This window comes from Leptonychotes weddellii, chromosome 9 (assembly GCF_054177405.1).
Source record: "Leptonychotes weddellii isolate Sample4059 chromosome 9, ASM5417740v2, whole genome shotgun sequence".
NCBI lineage: Eukaryota > Metazoa > Chordata > Mammalia > Carnivora > Phocidae > Leptonychotes > Leptonychotes weddellii.
The window spans coordinates 77,686,225-77,698,011 of NC_138377.1; the positions used below are offsets into that span (position 1 = coordinate 77,686,225).

At 42.8% G+C, this 11,787-nt stretch overlaps 1 long non-coding RNA gene across 1 annotated transcript; it reads left to right on the plus strand.

The window, feature by feature from the left end:
• The first annotated feature begins 208 nt into the window (after nucleotides 1–208).
• Nucleotides 209–5,946, plus strand: LOC145723499 (uncharacterized). Its single transcript, XR_014148615.1, has 2 exons — nucleotides 209–2,103; nucleotides 5,724–5,946. It is a non-coding gene; the product is annotated as an uncharacterized LOC145723499 (long non-coding RNA).
• The last annotated feature ends 5,841 nt before the right edge of the window (nucleotides 5,947–11,787 follow it).

Consider the following 11,787-nt stretch of genomic DNA (forward strand, 5'->3'; position numbering starts at 1 on the left):
GGAGCTCTTTCTTATCACCATTTGACTTTAAGATCCTTCTTGGGTCCACTGCTTTTTCTACTATTGCTTTTTTAATGCAACTATGAATAATATTCTTATATGAGAGGTTGTGTTTTTTTTTTAAAGATTTTATTTATTTATTTTTGAGAGAAAGAGAGAGAGCGCGAGAGTGTGTACAAGCAGGGGGAGGGGCAGAGGGAGAAGCAGACTCCCTGCTGAGCAGAGAGCCCGATGCGGGACTCGATCCCAGGACCCTGGGATCATGACCTGAGCCGAAGGCAGATGCTTAACCAACTGAGCCACCCAGGCACCTCTATATGAGAGTGTTTTTGAATGAAAGAACACTCTGAATAAGTACTGAATTGTTCAGTTTGGTGACTTTAAAATAGGTCCTAAGATTCTTAGCTGTCTCTCCCTCATTTCCATATGTGAACTTAATTATCCTTCCTTTGAGTGGGAACTGAACTCAGTGGCTTGCTCCTTACAAATGCAATATGGCGGAAGTGATGGCGTGAGGTGTCTGAAATCGGGACACAAAAGGCATTGCAACTTCCTCTCGTTCTCTTTTTTTGGATCATCTACTTTGGGGAGAGCCTGTTTGCCTACTCAAGAAGCCCTATGGAAAGACTCGTGTGGCTAAAAACTGAGGCTCCTGCCTGCCACGATCATGTGAGTGAGTCATCCGAAAGTGGACTGTCTAGCTGCAGTCAGGCCTTCAGATGACTGCGACCCTCACTGACATCTTGGCTGCAAGCCCATGAGAGTTCCTGAGCCAGACCACCCAGTTAAGCTGCTCCTGAATTCCTGACCACACAAACTGCAGTAACTGTGATAGGAAATGTTTATTGCTTTAATTCACTAAATTTTGGGGCAATTTGTTATGTAGCAATAGATAAATAGATTTTTGGTCATGCTCATCTGGACTTGATTCAGATGCCAATGTCCTAGACTTTGAGTTGGTGATGTAAAAGGATGAGGCTTTTGAGGGATCTTGGGAGGTAAGTCCATTTTGCATGTGGGAGGAATGTAAATAATTTCTGACCAGAAGACAGCTGTGGAAGTTTTAAAATATGTCCCTATTTGTTGTTGTTGATGCTCCTTTCTTCAAAGGTGGGGCCTAAATCTCCTTGCCCAGCAGTAAACAACTCATACAACTAACTTCAGGGGTGGATTTACGGGTTTGCACCCTGTACAGTTGCAGGGGCCCTTGCTCAGAAGGGCCCTGCACTTGGCTTCATGCTCAGTTGTTGCATTTGGAAATCCTTAATAATTTTTGAGCAAGGGGACCCACATTCTTATTTTAATTCTAATGCGGGCCCACAAATTATGTGGCTATTCCTGAGCTGCTGCTTCTGCTCTGACCTTGAGGTCACTGGCTTTTCTTGATAATTGGCCTTATTTCTATCCTCAAAGCCCTTGTGAGCTCACTTTCCATGGTCTTGGGAATATGGAAAATAGCTATTCATTTCACTTTACCTGTAGGAAAAAACGGATTTTCTCCTGGTCCCTTGAGCCGTCAGCCGCACTGGTGATTCCGTAATTCTGAAGTAAAGATAGTGAAATATCCATGGTCAGTGTCCTGTGGTCCCATGTGATCCCTCCTGAGCTCAGGTGGTACTTCACTTAGCCATTGCTGATTCTCCCCATCTCTTCTCAGCCTCTGTTCCTCTATGGAGCCACAGAACATCCAAAAACTGGTTGTTTCACCTTTTCATCTGGGCTGCCCACATGCCATCCAGACTGAGGAAGACCTGGAAGCTTCGGCGCCATGTGAGCCAAGATCACGGCCACATTGGCAAGCGCCGGAAGCACCCAGGAGGCTGGGGGGTAATGCTGGTGGCATGTATCACCCCAGGATCAACTTTGACAAATATCACCCAGGTTACCAGAGCTTCTGCCCAACTGTCAACCTTGATAAACTGTGGACCTTACTCAGTGAGTAGGCATGAGTCAATGCTGCCAAAACCAAGACTGGAGCTGCTCCTATCATTGATGTGGTGTGATTGGGCTACTACAAAGTTTTGGGAAAAGAAAAACTCACAAAACAGCCTGTCATTCTGAAGACCAATTTCTTCAATAGAAGAGCTGAGAAGATTATTAAAGGTGAGTGTGGGCTGGGGGTGGATGCCCTCTTAAATCCGTAACATTTCTCCCTGGGAGAAGAGACTTGAGTTCTTATGGGCTTGCAATTCACTCTTTTTGAGAATGTTCAGAGCTTTCCTACAATGTCAACAAATGGGGTGGCTCCTGAAAATGGTATTGTTTTTGCTCCTGAGTTGCTACTTCATTGACTAAAAGCTCTCAAGCAGGGATTTATAGTGTGAATGTCTTCCCCACTCTAGTCACAGTGTTGTAGAATTTCCTACACACGCTCAGAAATACTGCAAACATCATAAAGTCAGAGCTTAGGCTGTTACTTTATCTCCAGCACTTTTTACTCTGACCAATGTAGTTTAACCTGCAAAATGGTAACTTGGGAGCTGTTTGACACCCAGAGTCTGATTGGAGAATTGCAGCCATGAGTAGTTTTTTTGGTTGACCCAACTATAAGCCATTTGACTTCCTCTTCAGAGCAATCTAGTTAGAAAATAGGACATAGTTTCAGAGGTGAGGGTACTGTTTAAACTTGCCTCTCTCTCTTGGTGTTATTCCCAATCTCCTTTGACATGGAGATGTCAGAAAGATACCTGGGTACATGCTAAGAGAAGACTCTGAGGAACTTAGAGGTTTTTGGAGATGAGAGAGGGTTGAGGGACTCATTAAAACATGTAGAATTTGTTCAAATTTCCATGAGGGGCAGTTTGGCTTAATTAGGTTAAAATATATTCAGGCCCGCATATAGGATAAAACATTATTATTTTAGCTAGCATAGTGGCAGACACAGAGATGCATTACTCAGATCCTTTTTCAAGAAATGATTTGCTGCTCAGTTGTAAGAAGTATGGTTCACTGGCAGCCTCCTGCTGTTTACTTCTTCAGGTCCACCTCAGCCTTTGAGCTGGGACTTCCCTAATGGGCAATCTTTGCTTCAAAGGTTCTTACTGGGCAGGCAGAGACTTTGTCCAATATGCATTATGGTCTCCTTTTCCCCCTGCCCAATCCTACTTCCTCCCTTTTCTTTTCATGAGTATTACTCTTCAGTCTGCACTAATTCTGTCTCAACACCTGCGTCCCAGAGGACCCCACTGACACAGTGGTTCCAGGAGTGCTAGAATAAAACAGATGGTAAGATGAGGTTTTGGGCTTGGATCACTCAGTGCCTGATTGGCAATGAGAATCCTATCCCAGGTGGTATGTGGGGGGCACAGATTAGTGTCTGGCATAAGATGTTGGCCCAATTGCAAAAACTTTCTCTGGTGAGTTGAGAGAATGTTCTATTGCAATGGTTTAGGCATTTGAAAAGGGCAAGGGGAAAAAATTCATACGAGGAAAATGGAATTGGCTGGTTGTTATTAAGTAACATTGTTGCTTGTTAGAGAGATAATGAAAAGCTGAAGGCAGTTAAAAATTGATAACTAAGGAGATCAGAAGTCCTTTTTGGTAGTTAAAAAGAGGCCTTTATCTTCAGCATTGGGAGAGAAGAAACAGACCAAACTCAGGGTTAAAAAGAGTCCAGAGCTTCAAACACAGCTAGTTATGTGGCTGAGGCAGGTCTGTTATGCCAACGTCAGGATCCTGGTTGAGAAAACATTCCCCATCCTGACACATGGGATGGGGGTAATCTGTTGCCTGTCTCCCAGACATTGACTCTCCAAACTCCTCTGAATTCTCAGAGCTTTCAGAGGTTGTCCCTTTCCCTACTAAGAGCTAATATACACCCCTTTCATATGAGAAGCCATTGCTGGCCACACTTCTGTAAGGTAACGGGCTTCTCACCAGCCTCCTCAAGATACGGCCAGAACCTCCTGTCTTGGATGCTTAGCCTATAACTAGGGTCAAATCACAGCATGTCCCAGATGGGGGTGTCCTGGGTCTGATAGGGGAGGAATGGTATTATACTCTAAAGGAGTTATAGGATCTAGTCAGCATGTGCCAGCAGAAGCTAGGGGAGTACCATGGTACTGGATTTTGAGTGTTCTTGAGGGGCCAGAACATAACATTGGATAAGAAAGAGTTTGTTGGCTTGGAGGCAGTTTCTTAGGACAGATAATTTACTACCTTGGCAAAGACTCACTGCAGGATGGCTTCTCGGAGCAAGAGAAAATGATGGCCCATGCTGAGTGAAGTGGAAATGCCAGAATTGCCTTTGCAGATACCAGAAGAAAACAAAAGTCTCAGGGAAGTGGACTTGCTGGAGTGGCGATATTATATGAGGCCAGAAGATCTACTAGAGGATTATATTCCATGGGAAGGGGCTGAGGACACACACGGCTTTCCAAGGCTATCAGGAAGGCAGTTGTATTTAAAAAAATATTTTTAAAGATTTTATTTGTTTATTTGAGAGAGAGAGAGCACGAGCAGGGGGGAAGGGAAGAAGGAGAGGGAAAAGTGGGCCCCCTGCTGAGCAGAGAGCCCAACGCGGGGCTCTATCCCAGGACCCCAGATCATGACCTGAGCTGAAGGCAGACACTCAACCGACTGAGCCACCCACGCCCCCCAGGAAGGCACTTGTAAAAGGTACTAGCACCATTAAGAATTTCAGTGTTGCCTTTCCTTTGAAGATTAGGCCTGGTAGTAGGAGAAACTTTCACAGATGTTAACTCATTGATCACAATGAGGTTTTGAAGGTATCATATTACAAATTTAGGAATGGGGCTTAAGCCCATATACCTGGTGACATGAAAGACTGCCATCCTTGAACAGACAGACTCCAAAACAAGAGAGGTGTTGCAACATGTCCACTTGCAGCACAGGCAGCCCTGTTTCTTGGGCTATTTGATCCAACAAACCCTTTCAGTATGAGAATAAAAATGCAGATCCCTGTATTTCTGGGGCAAGCCCACAGCACCTTTGGCAGAACAGCTCTTGACACCCCAATAGTGCCTTGTAAAGATAGAAAACTTGGTCATGGGACCACTAAGTAAAATAAGTTCAGAAATCCCCACCACCTGTAAGGTCTTGTTGAACCAGCAAGTCATAAAATCAGGTGTACCCAGCAGCATTCCACTGTAAGTTGGAAGTGGTACAACTAGGATCTAGAACAAGTGGGACCAGGGGGCACAAGCAACCTACATGAGTAGCCCAGAGCCCCGTGGTCCTCACTGGAGTTGCACCAGCAGCCCTTTCCTTACCACACATTTGCGGTGTTTGACATACTGTACCACCCAGAAGCAGTGGTTTAGTAGAGTGTTGGGACCATCTGCTGATGGTGCAGCTGATACACAGGTCAGTGGCAACACTCTGCAGATATGGTGCCATCTTCCAGAATGCAGTACACGCAGATTATTAGAGACCTCTATGTGGGGCTTGTCCCCCAAATAAAGAATACATGGATCCAGGAACCAATTAAAGAAGATGGATTGAAATATATTTTTATAAAGACTTATTTTTAAAAAGGGAGGCCTATTAAGCAAATTAGTGGTTAAAAAGGAAATGTTTATCCAATGACAATGAAGGACAGTTCCCTGGTATCACTAGAGTGCTAAATTTATATACATGGCTTTTGTTGCTGGATTATTTACATTTTGCATTCACTTACGAGAGTGTCTAATATATCAAAAGTAATGGAAAAGGATTTATTTATTTATTTATTTATTTTAGATTTTTATTTATTTATTTGACAGAGAGAGACACAGCAAGAGAAGGAATACAAGCAGGGGGAGTGGGAGAGGGAGAAGCAGGCCTCCCGCGGAGCGGAGAGCCCGATGTGGGGCTCGATCCCAGGACCCTGGGATCATGACCTGAGCCGAAGGCAGACACTTAACGACTGAGCCACCCAGGCGCCCCAGTAATGGAAAAGGATTTAAAGTATAATCTCTGAAAGAAATAAAATTTTATTTCTCAAACTATGTTGTATAAGTGAGATTTCATTGATACAAAGAATACATCCCTGTCAATTTCTCAATTAGATGGAAAATGAAGACTTTGGGGACTCCCTCTCTGGTAACTAAATGTAATCCTGCTCATGCTTTCCCCCTTCTTCTTCCATCCACTGCCCAATCAGAAACCCCATCTTTTTTTTTTTTTTAAGATTTTATTTATTTATTTGACAGAGAGAGACACAGTGAGAGAGGGAACACAAGCAGGAGGAGTGGGAGAGGGAGAAGCAGGCTTCCTGCAGAGCAGGGAGCCCAATGTGGGGCTCGATCCCAGGACTCTGGGATCATGACCCGAGCGGAAGGCAGATGCTTAATGACTGAGCCACCCAGGCGCCCCCAGAAACCCCATCTTAAGACCCATCCCTTTTTTTTGTTTGTTTTTGAAGATTTATTTATTTATTTATTTGACATGGAGAGAGAGTGTACAAACAGAGAGAGCAGCAGGCAGAGGGAGAGGGAGCTAAGCAGGGAGCCTGATGTGGGGCTCGATCCCAGGGTCCTGGGATCTGAACTGAAGGCAGATGCCCAACCATCTGAGCCACCCAGGTGTCTCACCAAGACCCATTCTTATCAAGAAGCTTTCCCCTATTGCTCCAGGGAAGTGACATGTCTCACCTCTTCATTCTTAGCAAACCTGTTTCACATATCTGGCATTTAGTTAGAAAATATCTTATTAATTAGGATTATCTTTCATCTTTTCAAATCAATTTTAAGTGATTTGAAGCCGGGACTACGTTTTCGTTCAGTTATTATTCAATTGTTTAAGATCTACCTTTGTTAGTATGGAGATATATAATCTTAGCTAATTCCCTTTACCTCTCTGACCTTTAGTTCCTCATTTGTAAATTAAGGAAAATGGATTATATAATTAAAATCAACTAACATTTACTGACTACTTCCTATGACCCAGGCACCTGGTTAAGTTATTTATATGTACTATTTTATTCAATTCTCATTTTATAGAAGAGAATTCCCTAGTTTAAAAGTTTTAATTAATTGCCCACAACCATCAGTAAGTAGTAGTACTGGGCTTGAATCCAGTCTGGAATAACTTCTAAACCCATGCTCTTAACTGCTACACCATCTTGTCTCAGTTTTAAGAGCTAGTGAACTACCAGAGTTTATTTCCAACTCTAGAATTTCATAAGTCTAGGAGTTCTGAGATGGAGCAAGTCAACATAATCTTTCTGTATCTAGTAGCTTCTTGAACACAAAGAGAAGAAAGCTCTACTGTTTTATTAGTACATCACTTCTGGGTCTTCTTTTAAGTCTTTAGGAAACATTAGGCAACAGGCACACATAGGGAGACCAAATATTAGCAGAACTACAAAGAACCAGAATGCCTAAAGGTATTATTAAAGTAATTTGACTCAGGGTTACACATGGACTCTTATTTCAACCTATATTGAATCTTTTTTTTTCTCATGTAGTTAAGGATTAACCTATGAGTTCTTTCCAGAAACTTCTAGTGCCTTAGCATTGTTATTAGGAAATGAATGATTGCATGACCTCAAATCTTGGTGGGACAAGTTGGTGTATAAGTGGATACAGTAAGTACTAAATTATGATACAGAATTAGAGGATATAGTAGGCATATGGAGATTTGGTCGAATGGACAACCCATTTTTGTCTGTTGTTTTAACTAGGTTTCTGAGGAAGCCAATAAGCTAATATTACTGTGTAAGTTCAACCCTGTGCCAGGTGATGGAGAACATAGAACTCTAAAAAATGGCCTCTGCCTTCATGTAACTTATATACTAGCTCAGAGTAAAAGATATGAATACATGAAAAAATTAGTGAACAACATAGCATTATGCATGATTAAGTGCTAAGTTCTTCTTCTTCTTTTTTTTTTTTTTTAAAGATTTTACTTATTTATTTGACAGAGAGAGACACAATGAGAGAGGGAACACAAGCAGGGAGAGTGGGAGAGGGAGAAGCAGGCTTCCCATGGAGTAGGGAGCCTGATGAGGGGCTTGATCCCAGGACTCTGGGATCATGACCTGAGCTGAAGGCAGACGCTTAACGACTGAGCCACCCAGGCGTCCCTAAGTGCTAAGTTCTATCTAAGGGAATGTAAGGGCTTGAGGTTCCCAAATCAGCCCTTGTGGCTGCCACACGGAGATTCCCTCCTAGGTTCAGTGGTGTGCTCAGGGCAATATGGTAGTCTTTTGTGTGGTGTGACTGTAGACTGGATCAGAGGTGGTCACATGCCCTCGAAGCAGCCAGTCTACAGGCTAGGCATCTACCTATAATATGGCCTGGTAGAAACAACAAAACAACAACAAATCAATGGAGCTGAATCAGACTCTCCTAAGAGTTTGCACCAGGAAAGAGTGAGAGACTGAACTATTGCAAGCTGAGAGCAGAGTCTCTTGTTCCTTCCTTCTTTCTCCCCTTAGGACATGGGAGCAAATGAGGGAACAAATTATAAGTCAGCAAAGGCTTTGACATTGGGGAGAGAAAGATGCAAAGCAGAGGGTGAGGAAGCAAGTTGGTAGAGAGACATGGACACATGGAAAGTTGCTAAGTGATATTGATAGATCATCTTATATGTCCTAATGAAGATCCATGAATTCCTTCTCCCTAGAGTTTCTATGGATGCATAATCACCTGCACTCAGGTCTGGATTTTGCTTGTTCTCGGATTTTTGTGAATGCACATCCTTTCAATGAGCCCAGAATTATTTGAAGTAATTGGAGTGAGTTTCAATTTTTTGGAACCAGATAAACCTAAATAGAGCAGTGTATAGGAGATTGGGGGGAAAGTGAAAGCTGTACATAGAGAAGAAGGGGTTTGATTTGTGGAGAGAGAGTCTACAGAGAAGACATATTTCTTTGTAATTTTCTTTTTTCTTCTGAAAAGGCTTATGGGTTCCAAAAATTCTGGTGCATTTAGAGTTCTAATGAATCCAAAATTTGCTACCATTCATTCACAACTGACAATACACGGATTGTCCTCATGTGCAAAAAGATAGGCATGTTAGGTTTGGGCTAAAAGTCAGAACTTCCTTCTGTTAGATATGGAACATTTTTTACATTGTGCCTTTAACTCTTAATAGTATGACTCCAATTGTATCTCTTATCAAAGCATCAAAACAATATTTCTGAAAATTACCATTTTTTTAGAGCAGTAAAGCTGAAGGTCTTTAAATTTTTTTCCCCAAGGTTTAAAATTTCTGATGTTCAAAGAAATCCATGAGAGTGATTACTATTTACAGATCCTCAAGGAGAAGACCCTCCTTAGGTGAGGAATCTCTCATCTAAGTATAAGTGAGCCACAAAGGTAACAAAGTTGGTGACGAGCCCTGCAGCACATGCTGGGCCCCATGGGTCTCATTTTGCCTAGAGTTTGATATATGCAAAGAAAGCCCTATTAACAACTGCTATCCCCTCTGGTTGACAAAGATGAAAAGCTTAACAATACTGAGGGTGGAGAAAGCAGGTTTCGTTCCTTCTTGACAGATTATATTTCAAGAAATCTGGTGAGAGGGGGAAGAAGGAAGGTCTGAAATAAAAATAGAGTCCCTTTGATTTTGAAAATGGTGAAAGAAAATTAAAATAGCTAGAGCAAGATCCAGTCCCAGAGGCAGACAGTTTGTGACACGAACACTGATGACCCAGACAAGGTAAAATGATTGCAGGAAAATGTGGGGGGTAATGCAGAAGGACCTTATCTGCTACCCCACACCATTTACTTGTAAACTCCCTACACTCAGCCGAAGAGCTAAGGGTGGACCACACAAAGTCTGGAATTGGAGGTGCTTGGGTGAATATTTGCCAGCTTTGTTACTTTGGACCGATTCTCTCCCCTGATCCCACACAGACACACAAATTCCTATCAGAGGTTCAAGACGGATCTACAGTGAAGATAGGGTGCCCAGCCTAGCCAGTGGCCAAGACGGTGTGGAGTGGAGCAGAGCATTCCATGAAGGCTTAGGAGTCCTTGGGACTCTCTTGTATTTCTTCCATAAAACGGTAGATTTCTCTGCCTAGGAAAAGTCTTATTTAATTGGAGAAGCAGCAGCCATGGAATTGTGAAAAAAGAAATGCTAGCATGAGCTCATGCTTTGTTGTGAATCTGGGCAGGTGAGATGAACAACCGAGAGTGGAAAGAAAAGGCGCCATGGGGGAACAATGAGAAGAAATCCCATTCAGCCTACCCAGCAGTAAAGAAATAAACTTTAATCAAACACCAGAGTCTGCTCAGCCTGAATCAGGACCTCAGGAGGGGTATTTAAGTAGGTTCTTCAGTCTAGATAGGAAGACAAAACATATTTGTATATGTGTGCTTGTGTGTTTACATGTGTGTGTATAAATTTTGTAGAACACCAAAAAATCAAAAGTAGTCTTGCTTGGTTCAGAGAATTAGTGATGCATGAGTTTGGAAGGGAGGGATATTAGCAAGGTTTAGAATAGTCTGGACATTTTGGGGACCACCTCATCATGGCCCCAAGCTACCCTCTCTTGCCACTTCTAGCACTTTTTCTCTATTCCTACTCCCCTGAAATCAGTGCAAGAAGGGGGCACCTTGGAACATATCTTATTTATGGACAAGTTCAATTTTTATAGAATATAGTTTGAGGAAGGCAGAGGTCAGGGCAGGGAGTAATAATGATAAGGGTTAATGTTGATGATGATAGCCAATGTTTACACACTGCTTCTAAGCAGTTTAAATGTGTTAATAATTATATTTTCAACAAATCTGTTAGGGGGTCATTATAACAACAGCAACAACAACAATAATAAAATCAACAATAGTAACTGTCTTAGCCTTTCTCAGTTGTCAAGAAAACAGAAGCTCAGGCAGAAGGTTTCTCTGCTATAATTTTATTAGGAAGTGCAATCTCAGGTAGCAGGAGTGAGGGACCAAGGTGAGTAATGCAGGCAAGGAGGGAGTCCGTATGAAGATACTAGCCCTCTGGCCACCAGTGTAATTAATTGCTCAAATCAGGGGACCACATCTCTGAGAAGTTATATAAATTGTGTCTCAGAACTGTCCTTGGGTGGGAAAAGGGAGAGAGGGGAAGAATATATCTACTGACCCTTGCTGCCCATTGTCAAGGGTGTTAACTTCCCTGCATTTCCTGATTGTGCATTTGTGCCTGTGGGCACCATTTAGGGTCCTGCAACAGCTTCAACAGGACAGCACTGGGAGAGAAGAAAGAAAGAGGCAAGGCGCAGGGAGAAGGTGAGGCAGTGTTGAGATGCAGCTGCTTAAGCTGGATAAGATAGCATGCAGAGCTGGAAGAGATGGTGAAGTGTCAAGGACCTGGGTGGTACATAGGCAGGGTTTGATGCTTTCTCACTTGTATCACACAGATTGCGCTCTCCATGATATCCAGTTCCCATATTACTATGGGATAAAGGGGAGAGTTCTTCTTTCCTTTCTCTTCTCCCCCCACAACCTTTTATTGTGAGATCACCATTCCACCCATTCTTTCCTGAGAAAAGAATTAAAAGTCTCATCAAATGCAAAGTCCTCTCATGGTGGTGGCTAGCTGCTATTTCTGAGTGATCTAAGACAAAAAAAAAATGGTGAGGTAGATACAATTTCCATTATAGCAACTTTCCTGAAGCCTTAGTTGGTATTTAAATGTACCTTTTCAGCCACCAGTTTCCCTCAGCCTTATTCAGTCCTTCAGCTGGTCTGGGTTGGCTCGACTGTGGGATGATGCAGACCTTTATCCCCTAGAGGACTGTGCTCCGAGTTTCTTTGCCCTCATTTGGCTGTGGTTGGTACAGCTGCCCTTTTATACTGATATCATTGGGTATGGGAACGTAAAGTACTACCCAGGATTCCATGGCTA